The sequence below is a fragment of the Patiria miniata genome, unplaced genomic scaffold, assembly GCF_015706575.1.
Source record: "Patiria miniata isolate m_02_andy unplaced genomic scaffold, ASM1570657v1 HiC_scaffold_18, whole genome shotgun sequence".
In the NCBI taxonomy this organism is placed as follows: Eukaryota; Metazoa; Echinodermata; class Asteroidea; order Valvatida; family Asterinidae; genus Patiria; species Patiria miniata.
Window position 1 is genome coordinate 2,611,298 of NW_024037056.1, and position 18,820 is coordinate 2,630,117.

The following is an 18,820-nucleotide window of genomic DNA, read 5'->3' on the forward strand; positions in this document are numbered from 1 at the left end:
CCCAAAAATGCCGGTTTTACTCAAAATGTTGTCATTTTCAACCCAGAAGAGTGTCAGATCTGCAGCGGATTCAAGGTCGAATTTGATCCTTGATCTTTAAGAGTGGAATTAATAATATTGTGAGGATCCACGGTTAGTACGCGGAGATTATTAGTTTTCTATAGGCCTACTATTTTTCACAATCTGCAAGTTATGGCAGTGCGAACGTTATCAAACAACGAACTTCTCGGTTCTGGGAGCCTTTTGTGTATTTCAAAGCGAACCGTTGATGGCATACAATGCGACCAAACATGCTACGCCGGTCCCGGCCGACTAGACGCTAAAGAGATATGCGGTCAAGCGCACGAAGCTCGATCCTTCAACAAAAAAACACTTTCCCTTTTCACTGGTAAACAATGTGTGACGGCGGTGACAACCATTTATTCGCCAACTTCTTTTTGGGTTATTTGTTCTTTCTCTATGGTATAATAGTGCAGTTAGCTGGCTGCCTTCAATACATTTTTCTTCGCACAGGGGTGGATCTAACTTTTAGGAAACGGTGTGTGTTATGAAGGGGTGTTAAGTGAGTGTGCCATACTAGGGGGAGGCACGCCTTGCCAGGTGGTCGATCGGAGGGCTTGCCCCAGTACATGGACAATTTTGAAATCTACGATATCATGTTGTTTCCTGCATTCTTATACAAGTTAGTCTTGAAAAAAAGAAATACATTTTTAGGCGGACTGCGTTCGCCTTATGCAAGGCCCATTTATGCGCATGCGTGCATTATTATAAATGTATTAGTCCATTGTTATGTTGGGGCATTGATCAGAATTCGAAAGATGGGATATCTGTATCTGTTAGATTCTGTACAAACGCCTGGTGTGGCTTTCGCGTACAGCCTCGTGGTGTATGTATGAGGATAACTGCCAGAAACACCGGGGCGAACCCCTTCTCTTAGCGATAAGTGTTTGCTGGGTTCTTTTATGTGCATTTATACAACCCACGGGACGGCTTTACGTCCCATCCGAAGGACGGAGCAATAATGGTTAAGTGCCTTGCTCAAGGGCACAAGTGTCCGGGCCCGGTGTCACGGTCTCACTTCTCCGGCGTGCTAGCTTCTCCGGGTCGATTTGGCGGATAACTGAGCACGTTACAGTGCACGTTACATGAGCACGATTCATGCTCATGTGTCCGCTGTGCTTACTTTTCCCATGGAGGAAGTCTATTCCTTCCTCCATGCTTTTCCTCGGGCTGTTTTCTGAAGTCTACCAAGCCCATTACAGTGAGGGATGACACCCAAGAATGTGTTATGTAACACTTCCTGTGGGTCAAGTCATTCCATGGTCTTGCAAGCATTCTGATTTGTGTTCCCAGCGTCATGCATGTGTGTGTTCATGGAGGAATAATTAAGAACGAACTCCTTGGTCCGTGTTCCTTGCTCGTTCGTGGTCCATTTTGTCCTTATTTTTGCAACCACGGCTTAAAATAAATGTGCATTTCAAATTCAAGTCTTTAATATTGGGAGTTAATAGTGCGCGCCACGAAAATTCTATGCATACAAATATCTTACGTACACAAGTACAGCCCCGAAAAACTCAGCACACTAATACAGTGACGAAATTGTACACTACTGCGCAATTTTGTGCATGCGTGTTGAAGCGAAAATTCCGTTTTGGAGAAGCTAGCACGCCGGAGAAGTGAGACCGTGACACCGGGCTTGAACCCACGCCACTGTTGCCTCTGAAACACCAGAGCATGAGTCCACCAGGCCATGTCACCCCATTATCAGCGAGTAATACGCTGTGCAGGGCCTATAGGCCATAGCATGGCACACGACGTAGTCGGGAAGCTGACGTACCGATTTTCCCCTTGTGTATTTCACAGATTGGGATGGGCGGCATCCGAAGGGAACATAGCACGTCCTTCCCCTTCATATCTGTTGTGGTGATCGGAAACCGTACGTCAAACCGCGATTCGCGCCAATACGTTTTCAAAGGTTAATTGATTATGTGGCGTCGTGTGGTTTATTGTTTGTGTCCTTGTAGCCTATGTGATAAGCCTAGGTACTGCGCTCTCTCACCCATATCCGTTCAGACAAACACTCTACACTGCCTTTTTCTTTCGAAATATGCCTATACATGTAACAATGATCAACACTCGTACCTTGCCATGCATTATGGAAGAGCCTTTATTGACAATACATTTGACTAAACTTTCGCCAGGTGGATTGAAAGTTTTCAACTGAGTGTGTCTACTGCAACCTGGCCTAAATGCGACCTAAATTATTGAAAAAGTAGGTCTATGCTATCATTAATTAATTTAACTCAACTTCAGCAGGAGTGGGTATGCAAGGGCCATATTTTGGAAATCATCCCAAAAATGTGAGGCTTAAGTTAGGCCTACTCCGGCGATCAGTAACTGCCTAAGTCATTTTTTTTAAGGACGAAACACAAGTTAATCAAATTCGTTCATTGTACGTTTATTATCCGATCATTATAATACAGTTTTCCCCTCCCTTTTCGTCCCCCCCCCCCGCCAAATCATTTTTTTGTAACCTTCAATAAAACTAAAAAAGGTTTTTTCTACATTGTTTAAATGGTCACTGTTTGTAAAGCAAATTGAGAAATTGGGAGCGCCCCCAAGTGGCAGCATTTTCATAATAGTCTGGTCCCCTCAACGTACTTCCGGATTCACTTGTGTCACATCTACCGTACGCGCGCACGGATAGAGCGGGTGAAAAGCTGGGTCACTGACACATAATCCATGCTGAAATCAAGCGCGGTAAGTACAAACAATTTGGATGTTTTTACTGGTGTTACTTACGGGATCACTTTGCACAAGAAGTGCAACTCTCTGTTTATTTTTATCTCGATATTTGCCTCTGAATTAAATCGCACAAGGAATTTGCTGTGCGTTGTGTTTGTGTCTCTCTAGTTTTGACGTACTGAGTCTGGCCTGTTAGTGTTGTAGTACTCGTACTCGGTACTCGTATTCAAGTGCTACTCGAGTACTTTTTTTGAGTACTCGTACTCGTACTCGAATTGACAGTACTCATGCTCGGGCAGCAAAGTACTCATACTCGACATGTCGAAATTGTACTCCAGCATCAAAGTACTCGTACTCGAATAGCAGTACTGGGGGGGGGGGGGGGATTGAAGCTTGACCATGTTGACCATGTAGACCACAGCCTTATTTTATCGATACTTTCAGTTTGAAAATGGTGAAATGGCCAACGGCTTGCGGAGAAATCAAAGTTTCCTGATTTTTCTCTGGGCACGTTCGGACAAACAAATTTAACAGATAGCCGTGAGTAGGTCTGTATATCGGTCTGACTGGGCCTGGGCCAATTACGCACAGTGAACCATTTGCCGTATTCGAAAATACAACTACAAGTACTCGTACTCGTACTCGTAAGTACAAGTACTCGTACTCGGAGACCTGTTCTTGTACTCGGAGGTACAAGTACTCGTACTCGTATTTGCACTCAACCTAAGTACTCGGCAGTACTCGGTACTCGGAAAAAAAGTACTCGACTACAACACTGTGTCTGTCTCTAGCTAGTCCGAGTAACTTGGACCCAACTTATCAACTTTTTTAAACATTTAACAAGCATTTTGTTTTTATAAAAAAACCTGGTAACATTATTTATTTGCTATAAAGTATAATCACTTGACAGTTGGCTGGATAGTCAAAATAGTTTGTTGAATGTCGGGGAGGAAGAAATATCATTTTTTCTTTTAGAGGAGGGTGTGGGAGGGTGACAAAAAATTCCAGTGAGACTCACATAATCAAGTCTTGACTGAAAACCCAAACCACTATTGGTTCTTGGGCAAGGTTCAAACCGGAGTCACTACCAGTACCAGGGGCGTATCAAAGATTTTGTTTTTTTGCAAGGGGAAGGGGGTCAGGCCCGTCAAATTGTTTTATATCCGATTGTTGCGAACAGGTGGACATAACTGGTAATTTTTATTACTATCAGAGCAGTTTTATGAGTTTTTTCCGCCCTGTCCCCTTCCTTTTTTTGTATCCGCACCTGACTACATTGGACCATGGAGGTGATCATTTGGTTAGGAAGGTACCGCTATATACCAACCTGATCTCAAGAAGCTTAAATTCACTGGGCAAAAAAGGGAGAAGAATTTTGTGTTTCTGATAAACCAACCGACCCTTAACTTTTGCTTGTACATACACTCACAACTTGAATTGCAAAAAAATAGGCAAAACAGTTTAGTAAAAAAAAACACACAGTTTAACTCTTGCCCTATTTGATCCTCCAAATCAATTCAGTATTGGAAAAAAAAGTGACTCGCCCATTTTTTTTTGGCAAAACCCTCTAGTGTCTGCCACTGTCCATACTTTGGAGTGAACCAGAGAACACTCCAAGAACTGTCACAGGGTATTGCAGAAAGCTTAGCCATGGTGTGAGGAAACCGTTTGGTCAGCAATAAACAATGAGACCAAAGTAAACAAGTCTGCCATGTCTGTGGTAAAATCGCTTGGCTGCTGAGTCCATGTATTAATAGCTCCATGGTCAAAGCATGGAGAAAATATGTTTGATTTCTTCATATGGTCAAAGCATGATAGTCTGTGGTCAAAGAATCTGCCAATGCACTCCTATTGGAGTACATTGGCATGTACTATCCCGACGTGCAATAGTCAACCCTCATAGTACATTTATTTAAAGTTACCGAGTAGCTTGAAAAGAACAGTCTAGAAATGTAATGACGTATATGTACACGAGTTATGTAAACACGTCCAAGGTTTTACTTTTCCAATGGTAAACTTTACTTAAGCCGTGTCCGCACTGGACTTTTTTTTTTGAAGGTTTTACCGAGACGACGGTAAAATGAAAAATGGTCAAATGTGACCACTGTCCGCACTTGGACTTTCGACACGGGAAATTTTACCCCGACCGCGTGGGAGAAGTAACCGAGCTGTCACAGTGTCAGTATAATGACTCACCGTACGCAGAAAACAAATTGCCGATCACATTTTCAGCCACCGATACGCTCAGTAATATTACACACGCCATTTGCATGCATAACATAATCGTTTACACGATATTATTTCATCTTGACACGCTAAATCTTGACGAAAGGGCCTATAATTCTGACGCATTTGTGATGCACGTCGTCGAAGCCATGCCGCTGTACGATGTTCCGTGCGGCAGCAGTGCCATCAGTATTCGTTGGTTCCCATCGCATGCTTACAGAATCGAAGCTATGATGTGGGCCAGGAACCAGTGACTACGGCCTACGTACGGTACCGGACCATGATGTTCCGTGCATGACTACAGTAGCTTATCAGGACGAATTTGGATCGTAGAAAATAACAATACATCGGTGGAGAAAGAGAATTTCCGCAAATTAATTCTCAGAATGTGATCTCTCTTCTCTGAAAGTTGTCATCCATTACGAAAGGGTTACCGACGCGCTGGGGACGGGGGTGTACTCTTCACACGCCCATTTAGACTAGTTCAGGGTGAGATGTTACTTCGATAACACCCAAAGCAGATTGAAAGGGTAATCTACCCATTTACCCTTGACATTTCAAAGACTAGCTTGTTGTTGACATAACTGTAGTCGTTCTTGCATAGTGCATCCGGTCCGGCCTTGTTTGTTTTAATGGGCCACTGCTTAAAAATGTAATTTCATAACCACATTTCTGTAGCATAGTAAAGCATAACAACAGATAAATAGAAACCCGCGGCACCGATCATGTTCAGGACCACTGGTCCCTTTACATAGTGTTTTCAGGATAGTCTAGACGATATTTAAAAAAAAAATAAAAGAAGAGGCATTTTCAAGTAGAAGTTGGTGGCATAGCTATTCTATACCTAATTTTGGGGTGCTGAATTCGAAAATGATGGTTACCGAGCTGGCTTTTTTGTGTGGAAATATGGCTAATTTGGATAATTTTGATAAATCTTTAAAACCTGTTGTGTAATATATTTGTTCCCTCACTGTTTTGAAAAAAATATTTTGGTGATTCTACCGCACTTCTTTACTTCAGTAATACTTTTATTGGTATGGTATGGAATATCCTCTTGCGAGTAGGTAAACAATCGCGCGGAGCGCCAGTGTAGTGTGCTGATTGGCTAAACAGTTTAAAAGGATGATCTTGATGCGCACACGATCGCGACGTCGTCGTAGAAGTTGAAATTTTTCTACTCTTGCGACTGTTGAATTTTTTTTTAGCGCCAACTAATTCCGATCGTCTCAATATCGTCCCAGTTGTACTCAGGTCGCAAAAAAAATCGGCGACTGAAATGTTCCCGACGGTCGTAGCTCAGGCACAGCTTGATCCTGAAAAGTCAGTCGCCGACTGATCTGTGCCGTCGCAAGGTCGACCTGAGGCTGGCTTTAAACGCGTGCATCATGCGCGTGAGCGCGACACCGTCGCAGTAAAAGCTTCTAATTCTGGTCGCCCGATTGCACTATGGGCTCCGTGCACAAATACCCCTTCAACCTGCAATGAATTACAGGGAAGATCTGTGTTCATTTTCTTTGAAAAAGTGCAGCATTTTATTTTTTATAGTGTCTGTTTTCAGTAAAAAATCAAGATGAGTCTCTTCCTGTCTATTTTGGTAAATTATCTGCAAAATAACTTTCACACTGATTTAAGTTTAAAGAAAAAAGAATTTTATTTTAGTCCATTTTTCTTTGGTTATGAAATCATTTAAAAAACAAACTCAACGTTATGGGTTATTGTGCTTGTGTGTTGTTGTGTACATATGTCATTTTTATATTATGCTAGCGATTGAAGTTAAACAATTTGACTGGAGCAAAACTTCTGAATGTTTAGTTGATATACGAGGGTAATTCCATTGTTCAATTCATTACATTTACATGTATATGGCATGAGGCTACTTTGGCCTCTCACTGCTTCTAAAGTATTTGATCAAGCTGAATCAAACCAGCCATACAACAACCTTGGGGTAAGAGGGTCTACTCAAAAATGGAAAGACAAATTCAACCTATTCATTTACTTGTGTTTTGTTGGTCATCACTCGGGTTACAAAAAAAACATGGAAATGTTCTTGCGATTTTGTTGTGAAAGTCCCTCAAACAGTCTGAAACACAAAGGTAACATTGTTTAAAAACCCTTTTTGAATCAAATCAGTGTGTATTTTAGATGTAAGGAACATTAGATTTATACAGAGAGGTGCCCTTACCGTCCCTCATGTTACGTCTCTCACATTACTTCCTCTTCATGATTTCTAACACAGCATTAAATCTGAATTTGATGAACTGCAGCAGAAAGGAACTCTTTTCTCATAAAATATGAACCATTCTCTCTCCCTTAAAAACAGAAGTCTTGAAAACGCCAGTCTTCCGCTTGACATTAACACTTTTTCAATTCTGGTATCGCATACCGGGTCCCCTTTTTGGAAATTCTTCCTTCTTTCCCTTGTTTTCCCCTTCGGCCTTATTTTCCACCTATCGTGTACGCCCCGCCCCTTTTTTGAATAGCATCTCGTTTTCCTGTGGTAGGATGGCTCTGTAGAGATGCTAGTCACCTGTAAATTCCATCTTGCCGCTCACTGGCTTAATCCGTAATTTGGTGTAAACTCTTTCTTAACAATTTATTTAAATTGTGGATTCTCTTTTTTTAATCTACGATTCTGTATATTTTGTAAAAAAAATTATCAGCCAGTGGAGAACTGTAATGAAATATAATAAAATAGGAAAGAGCTCACAATAAAATTTGCATTTTGCATGTAAAACCAGATGTAAAGCAGATTGAAAGGGTAATCTACCCATTTACCCTTGACATTTCAAAGACTTAGCTTGTTGTTGACATAACTGTAGTCGTTCTTGCATAGTGCATCTGGTCCGGCATTGTTTGTTTTAATGGGCCACTGCTTAAAAATGTAATTTCATAACCACATTTCTGTAGCATAGTAAAGCATAACAACAGATAAATAGAAACCCGCGGCACCGATCATGTTCAGGACCACTGGTCCCTTTACATGGTGTTTTCAGGATAGTAGACGATATTTCAAAAAAAGTTAAACGAAGAGGCGTTTTCGAGTAGAAGTTGGTGGCATAGCTATTCTATACCTAATTTTGGGGTGCTGAATTCGAAAATGATGGTTACCAAGCTGGCTTTTTTTTGGTGGAAATATGGCTAATTTGGATAAATCTTTAAAACCTGTTGTGTAATATATTTATTCCCTCACTGTTTTGAAAAAAAATATTTTGGTGATTCTACTGCACTTCTTTACTTCAGTAATACTTTTTTGGGTATGGTATGGAATATCCTCTGGCGAGTAGGTAAACAATCTCCTTATATGGTGCGTTCTGCGTGATGTTGCGCAGAACGCGAGGAGCGCCAGTGTAGTGTGCTGATTGGCTAAACAATTGAAAAGGATGATCTTGATGCGCACACGATCGCGACGTCGTCGTAGAAGTTGAAATTTTTTTCTACTTTTGCGACTGTTGATTTTTTTTGAGCGCCGACTAATTCCGATCGTCTCAATATCGTCGCAGTTGTACTCAGGTCGAAAAAAAAAAAATCGGCGACTGAAATGTTCCCGACGGTCGTAGCTCAGGCACAGCTTGATCCTGAAAAGTCAGTCGCCGACTGATCTGTGCCGTCGCAAGGTCGACCTGAGGCCGGCATTAAACGCGTGCAGCATGCGCGTAAGCGCGACACCATCGCAGTAAAAGCTTCTAATTCTGGTCGCCCGATTGCTCTATAGACCGCTTGCAGACGCGATCGATAATTGACGCGCGAAGGTGCACGACGCCATGTTATGGGACAAAATGTGCATGGATAGATATACGCCTGTCCCACAACATGGCGTCGCGCGCCTTCGCGCGTCGATTATCGAACGCATCTGCAAGCGGTCTATAGGCTCTGTGCACAAATACCCCTTCAACCAGCCTCGACTCCAGTGAATTACAGGGAAGATCTGTGTTCAATTTCTTTGAAAAAGTACAGCATTTTATTTTTTATAGTGTCTGTTTTCAGTAAAAAATCAATGAGTCTCTTCCTGTCTATTTTGGTAAATTATCTGCAAAATAACTTTCACACTGATTTAAGTTTAAAAAAAAAAGAATTTTTTTTTAGTCCATTTTTTCTTTGGTTATGAAATCATTAAAAAAACAAACTCAACGTTATGGGTAGTATGCTTGTGTGTTGTTGTGTACATTATGTCATTTTTATATTATGCTAGCGATTGAAATTAAACAATTTGACTGGAGCAAAATTTCTGAATGTTTAGTTGATATACGAGGGTAATTCCATTGTTCAATTCATTACATTTACATGTATATGGCATGAGGCTACTTTGGCTTCTCACTGCTTCTAAAGTATTTGATCAAGCTGAATCAAACCAGCCATACAACAACCTTGGGGTAAGAGGGTCTACTCAAAAATGGAAAGACAAATTCAACCTAATCATTTTCTTGTGTTTTGTTGGTCATCACTCGGGTTACAAAAAAAACATGGAAATGTTCTTGCGATTTTGTTGTGAAAGTCCCTCAAACAGTCTGAAACACAAAGGTAACATTGTTTAAAAACCCTTTTTGAATCAAATCAGTGTGTATTTTAGATGTAAGGAACATTAGATTTATACAGAGAGGTGCCCTTACCGTCCCTCATGTTACGTCTCTCACATTACTTCCTCTTCATGATTTCTAACACAGCATTAAATCTGAATTTGATGAACTGCAGCAGAAAGGAACTCTTTTCTCATAAAATATGAACCATTCTCTCTCCCTTAAAAACAGAAGTCTTGAAAACGCCAGTCTTCCGCTTGACATTAACACTTTTTCAATTCTGGTATCGCATACCGGGTCCCCTTTTTGGAAATTCTTCCTTCTTTCCCTTGTTTTCCCCTTCGGCCTTATTTTCCACCTATCGTGTACGCCCCGCCCCTTTTTTGAATAGCATCTCGTTTTCCTGTGGTAGGATGGCTCTGTAGAGATGCTAGTCACCTGTAAATTCCATCTTGCCGCTCACTGGCTTAATCCGTAATTTGGTGTAAACTCTTTCTTAACAATTTATTTAAATTGTGGATTCTCTTTTTTTAATCTACGATTCTGTATATTTTGTAAAAAAAATTATCAGCCAGTGGAGAACTGTAATGAAATATAATAAAATAGGAAAGAGCTCACAATAAAATTTGCATTTTGCATGTAAAACCAGATGTAAAGCAGATTGAAAGGGTAATCTACCCATTTACCCTTGACATTTCAAAGACTTAGCTTGTTGTTGACATAACTGTAGTCGTTCTTGCATAGTGCATCTGGTCCGGCATTGTTTGTTTTAATGGGCCACTGCTTAAAAATGTAATTTCATAACCACATTTCTGTAGCATAGTAAAGCATAACAACAGATAAATAGAAACCCGCGGCACCGATCATGTTCAGGACCACTGGTCCCTTTACATGGTGTTTTCAGGATAGTAGACGATATTTCAAAAAAAGTTAAACGAAGAGGCGTTTTCGAGTAGAAGTTGGTGGCATAGCTATTCTATACCTAATTTTGGGGTGCTGAATTCGAAAATGATGGTTACCAAGCTGGCTTTTTTTTGGTGGAAATATGGCTAATTTGGATAAATCTTTAAAACCTGTTGTGTAATATATTTATTCCCTCACTGTTTTGAAAAAAAATATTTTGGTGATTCTACTGCACTTCTTTACTTCAGTAATACTTTTTTGGGTATGGTATGGAATATCCTCTGGCGAGTAGGTAAACAATCTCCTTATATGGTGCGTTCTGCGTGATGTTGCGCAGAACGCGCGGAGCGCCAGTGTAGTGTGCTGATTGGCTAAACAATTGAAAAGGATGATCTTGATGCGCACACGATCGCGACGTCGTCGTAGAAGTTGAAATTTTTTTCTACTTTTGCGACTGTTGATTTTTTTGAGCGCCGACTAATTCCGATCGTCTCAATATCGTCGCAGTTGTACTCAGGTCGCAAAAAAAAAATCGGCGACTGAAATGTTCCCGACGGTCGTAGCTCAGGCACAGCTTGATCCTGAAAAGTCAGTCGCCGACTGATCTGTGCCGTCGCAAGGTCGACCTGAGGCTGGCTTTAAACGCGTGCATCATGCGCGTGAGCGCGACACCGTCGCAGTAAAAGCTTCTAATTCTGGTCGCCCGATTGCACTATGGACTCCGTGCACAAATACCCCTTCAACCTGCAATGAATTACAGGGAAGATCTGTGTTCAATTTCTTTGAAAAAGTACAGCATTTTATTTTTTACAGTGTCTGTTTTCAGTGGAAAATCAAGATGAGTCTCTTCCTGTCTGTTTTGGTAAATTATCTGCAAAATAACTTTCACACTGATTTAAGTTTAAATTTTATTTTTTTATTTTAGTCCTCTTTTCTTAGGTTGAGAAATCATTTAAAAACAAACTCAACGTTATGGGTAGTGTGCTTGTGTGTTGTTGTGTACATATGTCATTTTCAGTGTTGGAGGTCTCGAGGCCGGCCTCGGCCTCGAGGCCGGCCTCGAGGCCGATTTTCATGGCCTTGGCCTCGGCCTCGGCCTCGGAGGTGCAATGCCTTGGCCTTGGCCTCGGCCTCGGAGCCTTCCGGCCTCGGCGAATCGGTCGAGGCCGGCTCGAGGCCGCCCATTCTGATGTGTTTTCTATTCTAATTAATTAAATTTTTTACCGTATCAAACCCTCGGGATTCTGCCGCAGTGGGTTCCGTGAAACGAACGCATATACAATGTACGCACGAATGAAATGGAAATGGTTGCATTGAACGTACTCACGTACGTAGCATCTTCGCCTAGCCTGCATGCGCTTCAGCTTTCCACGTGACGGTACAAGCGTTATAACTGTTACCGCGTGCCAGACTACATAAGTCTGGCACCAATCCCATCTGCGTACAATAACATGTGGTAGTAGACTAGTCTGGTTGCAGTGTTGTACAAATATTTTCTTGTTTCGCCTCTGTACCCCGACCTTAAAAAAATGATTTGCGGCAAGGTGCGGCAAGCTTAATCATTTCTTTTTATAGGCCACTGTTTCAGTACAAGTCTGAACTTTATGGGTACGATCGAGTGTACTAGTCCGTACCATTTTTTTTCATAAAGATATGATAAAAACAGTTACGATTTATCAAGTAGATTTTATTTTTACACGGTGATTTAAATGAAAGTTCCGGCTCACACGGTAATGTTTGGCGCAAATGGTCGATATGGAAAGCGCGATTTCAGAATTCGTTTTTCCATCCAAATGAATATTAATGCAAAGTTCTGAATGAATGTTTTAATAATAGGAGTCAGTATTCCTCGTGGTACCAGAATACTTTTTTTGTATTTTTAGAGCCATGTTGATACTTATTACATGTATAAGCACGGTTTGAAATTGACTAATTTTGCGTGGTCACAGATATACGGCCAAAACTCCCTACCTCTTGCCATGATCTTAAAATTCTTCGAAGCCATTGGATTCAAATCGGATGATCCGAGAATTCATGGTCATTTTGATGAACTGAGTGATATCAGGCACGCATGTTCCGTGTTGCCGTGTTGTTTGGAGCGGAATCGATTGGCCATTGCCAGACTTTGTCTGGTACCGCGGTATTAACAGTGATAATGCGTGGACACTTATCCCGTTGTGTGGAGCGGGATTGGGACTATGCTTTGCCCGTGCGTAACGGCGGGCCGTCTGGCATTGTCTGGTCGCATCGCGGTGTTTGCTCGGCGCGCGCCTGGACAGTGCGAAGGTCGGGGGGGGGGGGGGTCGTAACTTTTTGGTTATCATGAGTGGTAAAAACCTGATTCAATAATCAAGTTGTTGTTTATATAATGGGGATTCCTATGATATTAAGCATTTTAATAGGTTTTGAAATTAAGATTTATAAAACATGTTAAAAGTAAATAATGTAAATCTTACAGAATAGAAACTCAAAATTTGGCCATTTAAATTGTGGTATCTCCAAAGGGCAAACACCTATGAGCCTGATTCAAACGCCATTGATTTTGTTGTGTTATTTGCTTTCAGTAAAACAAAACTTGGGATTTCTTTAAAAAATAAAATTTGCTGGACTCCCTACAAGAGGAAACCCATTGCTAGCTGTAAATTTGTAAGCCAGGCACTCCAAAACTCAGTGAATTCAACTAAAACGATGTTAAAACTCAAACATAATCTTAGCCTTGTTTTAGTGATTTATATTTTATTACGTGTTTTGATAGCTGGCCTCGGCCTCGGCCTTGGCCTCGGAGGTGGTGGCCTCGGCCTTGGCCTTGGCCTCGCGGTTGTGGCCTCGGCCTCGGCCTTGGCCTCGGAGGTTGTGGCCTCGGCCTTGGCCTCGGCCTCGGAGGTTGTGGCCTTGACTACAACACTGGTCATTTTTATATTATGCTAGCGATTGAAATTAAACAATTTGACTGGAGCAAAATTTCTGAATGTTTAGTTGATATACGAGGGTAATTCCATTGTTCAATTCATTACATTTACATGTATATGGCATGAGGCTACTTTGGCCTCTCACTGCTTCTAAAGTATTTGATCAAGCTGAATCAAACCAGCCATACAACAACCTTGGGGTAAGAGGGTCTACTCAAAAATGGAAAGACAAATTCAACCTAATCATTTTCTTGTGTATTGTTGGTCGTCACTTACATTACAAAAAAACATGGAAATATTCTTGCAATTTTGTTGTTAAACTTAGAGTCCTTCAAACAGTCTGCAACACAGAAATAACATTGTTTAGAAACCCTTTTTGAATCAAACCAGTGTGTATTTTAGATGTAAGGAACATTAGATTACAGAGAGGTACATGTACCGTTCCTCATGTTACGTCTCTCACATTACTTCCTCTTCATGATTTCTAACACAGTATTGAATCTGAATTTGATGAACTGCAACATAATGGAACTCTTTTCTCATAAAATATGAACCATTCTCTCTGCCTTAAAAACAGAAGCCTTGAAAACACCAGTCTTCCACTTGACAGTTGACATGAACACTTTTTCTGTTCTCGTATCGCATACCGGGTCCTCCTTTTTTGAAATTCTTCCTTCTTTCCCTTGCTTTCCCCTTTGGCCTTATTTTCTACGTATCATACGCCCCCCCCCTTTTTAATAGAATCTCGTTTGGTAGGATGGCTCTGTAGAGATGCTAGTCAACTGCAAATTCCATCTTGCCGCTCACTGGCTTAATCCGTAATCTGGCATAAACTCTTTCTTAACAATTTATTTAAATTGTGAATTTTCTTTTTTTAATCTACAAGTCTGTATATTTTGTAAATTCTTTTTATCAGCCAGTGGAGAATTGCAATGAAATATAATAAAATAGGAAAGAGCTCACAATAAAATTTGCATTTTGCATGTAAAACCAAGGTGCCAACATGGTTAGGCCCACCCGATTCCTTAAATGTTTTAACAAACGAAATATTTTTGACAAAAACAAGAACAGTTATTAAACCAGCAGTTCCATGTTGGTCCTGTTGCTCCCTGTAATTTGATACCACATAGTGGTTCTCCTAGATTGGAACATTTTATAATTTGTCCACTTTTCAGTCTTGTCCACTTTCGCGTGGAATTGCCCATTTACCTTCGGCAAGGCTCGAGAGATATTCTGCAGGACTCAGTCGTTTTTGGAATTTGGGAAAGTATTGGCTCATTAACGTCGCTCCTACGCAATTCACTTTTTGTCTTTACGTAAGCTTATGACCTTGCCTTTTTGACTCCCACATTACGTAAGATGCCAGTAAATTTGTCAACACACACATACCAAAAAAAAACAAAAACTGCTGGCATCCAGAACAAAGCTTTTAAATACGAGGTATTTCAAGGTATCGGACGGTGGAAAACCACAGGATTGAACTTGAACTCCTTCAACTGTATAGTGTTATTGTGTTTGTACTTGACAGATTTTCATAAACACCCAGCAGCAGAGGGCGGAATAATAGCAAGAATACAAAAGAGTTGCCCGCCGAACTGGAACGTGCACGTCAGTGGTTGCACAAGAGACTTTTTTTCGCGGTGATAATTTATCCTTTAGTGAATCCCGAGTCATTTTGTAAAACCAGTGGAGCAGGTCTCAAATTTGAAGGCCGTACACTTCACGTGTAGGGCCTACGTCAAAGGCGTGGAGTTTGTTTTGCAAAAAAAGGGAAAGCGTCTAAGCGCTGGTTCTGTACAACTTTATTTCACGAGTTTGAAAGTTATTGCATGCACTGTGACAGGGGAAACCTTCAACGCCCCATCCATCAAGAGCACGTACTTTGAACTTACAAAATCTGTTACTGTAGAAGTTTTCACACTACAATTTCTACAGTTTTTCAACTTTGTTTCTTAAACAGAGTTGTATAGTCACAATTATTTTAGAAAAAAAACCCAAGTCTTTCAAAGTGCATAGTTTTCTCTGCAACGTTTTTGTTTTCGACGGACTGCATGTGTTCGTTTTGTTCGGCAATGATGATGTTGTCAATTTCAATAAGATTGGTCATTGGATGAAAGGAAGATGCATTTTTTTCTGTAGACCTTTTGCGTATAAAACTGATATGTGGTGCTAATATAGTGCTGTATACATATAAGGTTTCAGAGCGCTTCATCATGATTACCCTACTCAAATTTGATCCAATGAAACATTCCAAGGGGAGTATACAGCTCCATGCTGCCATTTCGGCGCAGGGCAGCCAACATCAACCACAATATTGTCTCTTCCCTCACATGTACCCATTTACTCCTGGGTGGAGAGAAGCACCGTAAGATGGGGTATCTTTGGTCTTTGGTCAGCACCTGTATTTTAGTTACAAGTGAATATAAATCTCTGTGAAACAAGATTTCTTCAGTAAATTTTATATGATTAGTTTCAGAAAATGCCATTACAAAGTTTAATGCACTTGTGGATTTGAAGTGGATACTTATGTAGGTCAAACTGCAAGAGGTCAAAGGTCAGAGGTCAAGGAACAAGAAGGTCAAATGGCATTAAGGAGACCTTTGAGAAAAAAAAGAGTTTTTTTTATTAAGGAATCTAGGGTCAAATGTTCATTATATCTACTTTAACCTGGAAGGAAACAATTTAAAAAGTGACCTTTTTTGCCCATAAGAATTATTAGGGCTGGCCAATGTTGCCCCAAAACGGAGGCAACATTGGTCACATCTTTTTTGGGCCCACCCCCTTGTACTATTTTTGGACACCAAACAACACCAAAGTGTAGAGTTTAGTCTAAATTTTCGGGAAAATCTAATTCACCAAGTTTGTTATAAAAGTGATAGTTAAATATGTCTCAAAAATGACCGAGGTTACCCCCATTTGACGGCAAATGAGTGACAAAGCGCCTTGCCTAAGGGCACACGCACCAAAGCCGCAGGCTGGACTGGAACTCACAACATGCAGAATTACCCTCAGATCACGAATCCAGTGCTCCAGACCACGAGGCCACGGCACTCCACTTTATAGAAGCCATCTTAGATGGTTCATGAAGTATGAACCAAGCCCGGTTCATACTCGACGCGAAAGCGAAAGCGAATTCGTGACGACATGGCAAGTATTCGCGCTGCGAATTCGCAAAAGTTGAACACATTTCAACTCGGACGAATTTCGCAGCGAATGTTTCATGACGTCAACTTCGCTTCGCTTTCGCATGAAGTATGAACCGGGCTTAAAGATGCCCGCTATAGTAAAAGGTCTATACAAATAATGTCTATCATATTCAAACAAGTTTGACTCGTAACTTAAGCTTGAAAAATCTATTCAGTACAAACTGAGGAGAAGTTAGATTTGTAAGTGCGTGGGTAGCTGTCATCATAGCTACTTTTTCGGTGCCTGTCTCTGACTTGAACTTTGCTTTATCATCGTACATTACTGAAAACATGGCACGGGCAAGGTCGGTGAAAGTGGGAAGTTTGATAAAAGGGAGTGTAAAGAATCAAGCTTCAACGCTCATGCATGCTGTATACTATAGAAAAATAGTTCATGTTTATGTAAATTACACATGTGCCGGTTGTCCCGTGAAATTAAACCAGTGATTGTCCAAAAACAAATGGGCGAAAAATGCCGCATTTTCACTTCATCACAGTCGATATTGTTGTCAGTTCAGTCATGTTTGACGGGAGCTGCAGAGTTTCAAGGCTTTTGGGGAGTTGTTTGTCTAGCAGTATCATTGCCTATTTGCGTGGCAAGGGAGTTGTCGCTTTGGTTTTGACCCCGTTTTATGAATTCTAAAGAAAACAAAAGTAAAACGAATTAGTAAGGGGACTTTTTAAAAATAATTGTCTTTGACGGTCTTGGAATGAGTTTCAAAGTTTAACATAACTACCAGTTTGTGGGCCGCTTAATCTGATCCTGTGTGAGGGCACGTGAGGTGGATGTGAATTTATCAACAGGCATCCTAAATTTAAATTCCACCCCTCCTAAAATCACGTCCACGGCTGTACTATAGGGGTGTGCAGTTTTTACCGGTAGTGCGGGACCCGGGTCCCCCCTCCCAAAAAACAACAACACGAGTACCCGGGTACCCGTTCAAGAAACCCAGCCCCCCAAAAAATACCAATCTCCGAAGTTGCTGTTCATTACGTTCATAAAGGTCCGCACGATAATACAATGGTAATTCAATGCAGCACGCAGCAGGTGTGTACATTGAGATTTCAAACTTTATATACAAAATGTAAAACTTTCTCGAGCATCACAAACGTGAAATATGTTCTGTTTTTCCATGAAGCCTTGTTTTCATTTTGAAAATTCCCCACAAATGACATTAATTCGAAACTTTGTTTGTGAGCGTCTAAGAAGTGACTACAAATTGTTTGATAGTTGGTTAGGGCCCACGGATACCAGATTTCATTATCTGGAACCGGTTCCTAACATTCGATTACTCGCAAGTAACCGGCTCTGTTGCACAGCCATTGCCATTACAGACTATTTACAGACGCTGACGAAAAGATGCCTTTTGGAGATCGAGCAAAGTTGATCCCTCGTATATATTGATTCTTCTGTGCACATGAACAACTACTGAAGACTGTTATCATAGCCCTGTACAGCTGCAATTCCCATTTTGGTGGAAATTCACGGAACCATGCCATTAAACTAGTATTTATTATTATTATTAGATAATATTTCAGGCAACATCGAAATACATGGCAATTTAAATTTACAATTTAGGCCTACAAAATTCATTACATTAAAATGACAAGACACAATAATGGAAAATTGGAAAAGGGATAAAATACAAAGGGCTAAGATATACAAGAAGCTAAAATACCAGAAACATTCAATTTTACCATGCAGGTCTGCAGGGTTGCCTAAAAAGGGGACTTTAAAAAAAAAGAAGCTTATCGACGGGATCTCCAACTACAACAGTAATTTTGTTTGGCACAAGACACAAAATCCATACTTCAAATCACAGCTGTGCAATTCCCGCTTCCCATTTGAATTCAAACTTATATCACTGGTTTATGCAATGTCATCACTTTTCAGCGATATTCCTTTAAACTGCACCATTTTTTTAACATGATTTTATATCAAGCCTTTCAAAATGCCGGGTTGTATCTGTGCCTAGTCTAAAGCAGAGCGCTTTCTAAGTTTCGGCAGTCCGTTTGCTTCTCATCTTGCTCCACACTTGTCTTGAGCTGTGCTCGGTTTGCCATTCCAGTGTAGGCCTAATCTACCAATAGGGGAATTGTTTGAAGTATTTTTTATAAAGTACATTATGAGTATCGTAATCTTTGAATATATCAAAAACTTTTCCTAATATGACTATAGCCAATCTTTACATTTCGGAATAGTGTCATGGTTTTGAGAAACATGGCACACTGCTGTAGATCTATGAGAACGTCACATGCAGTCTCAATTTGAATGCGGTCATTGGTTCAGCCCTTGATGGGAAATGAAAGGCCGTAAACAATCTTTAATTTCCCGGAT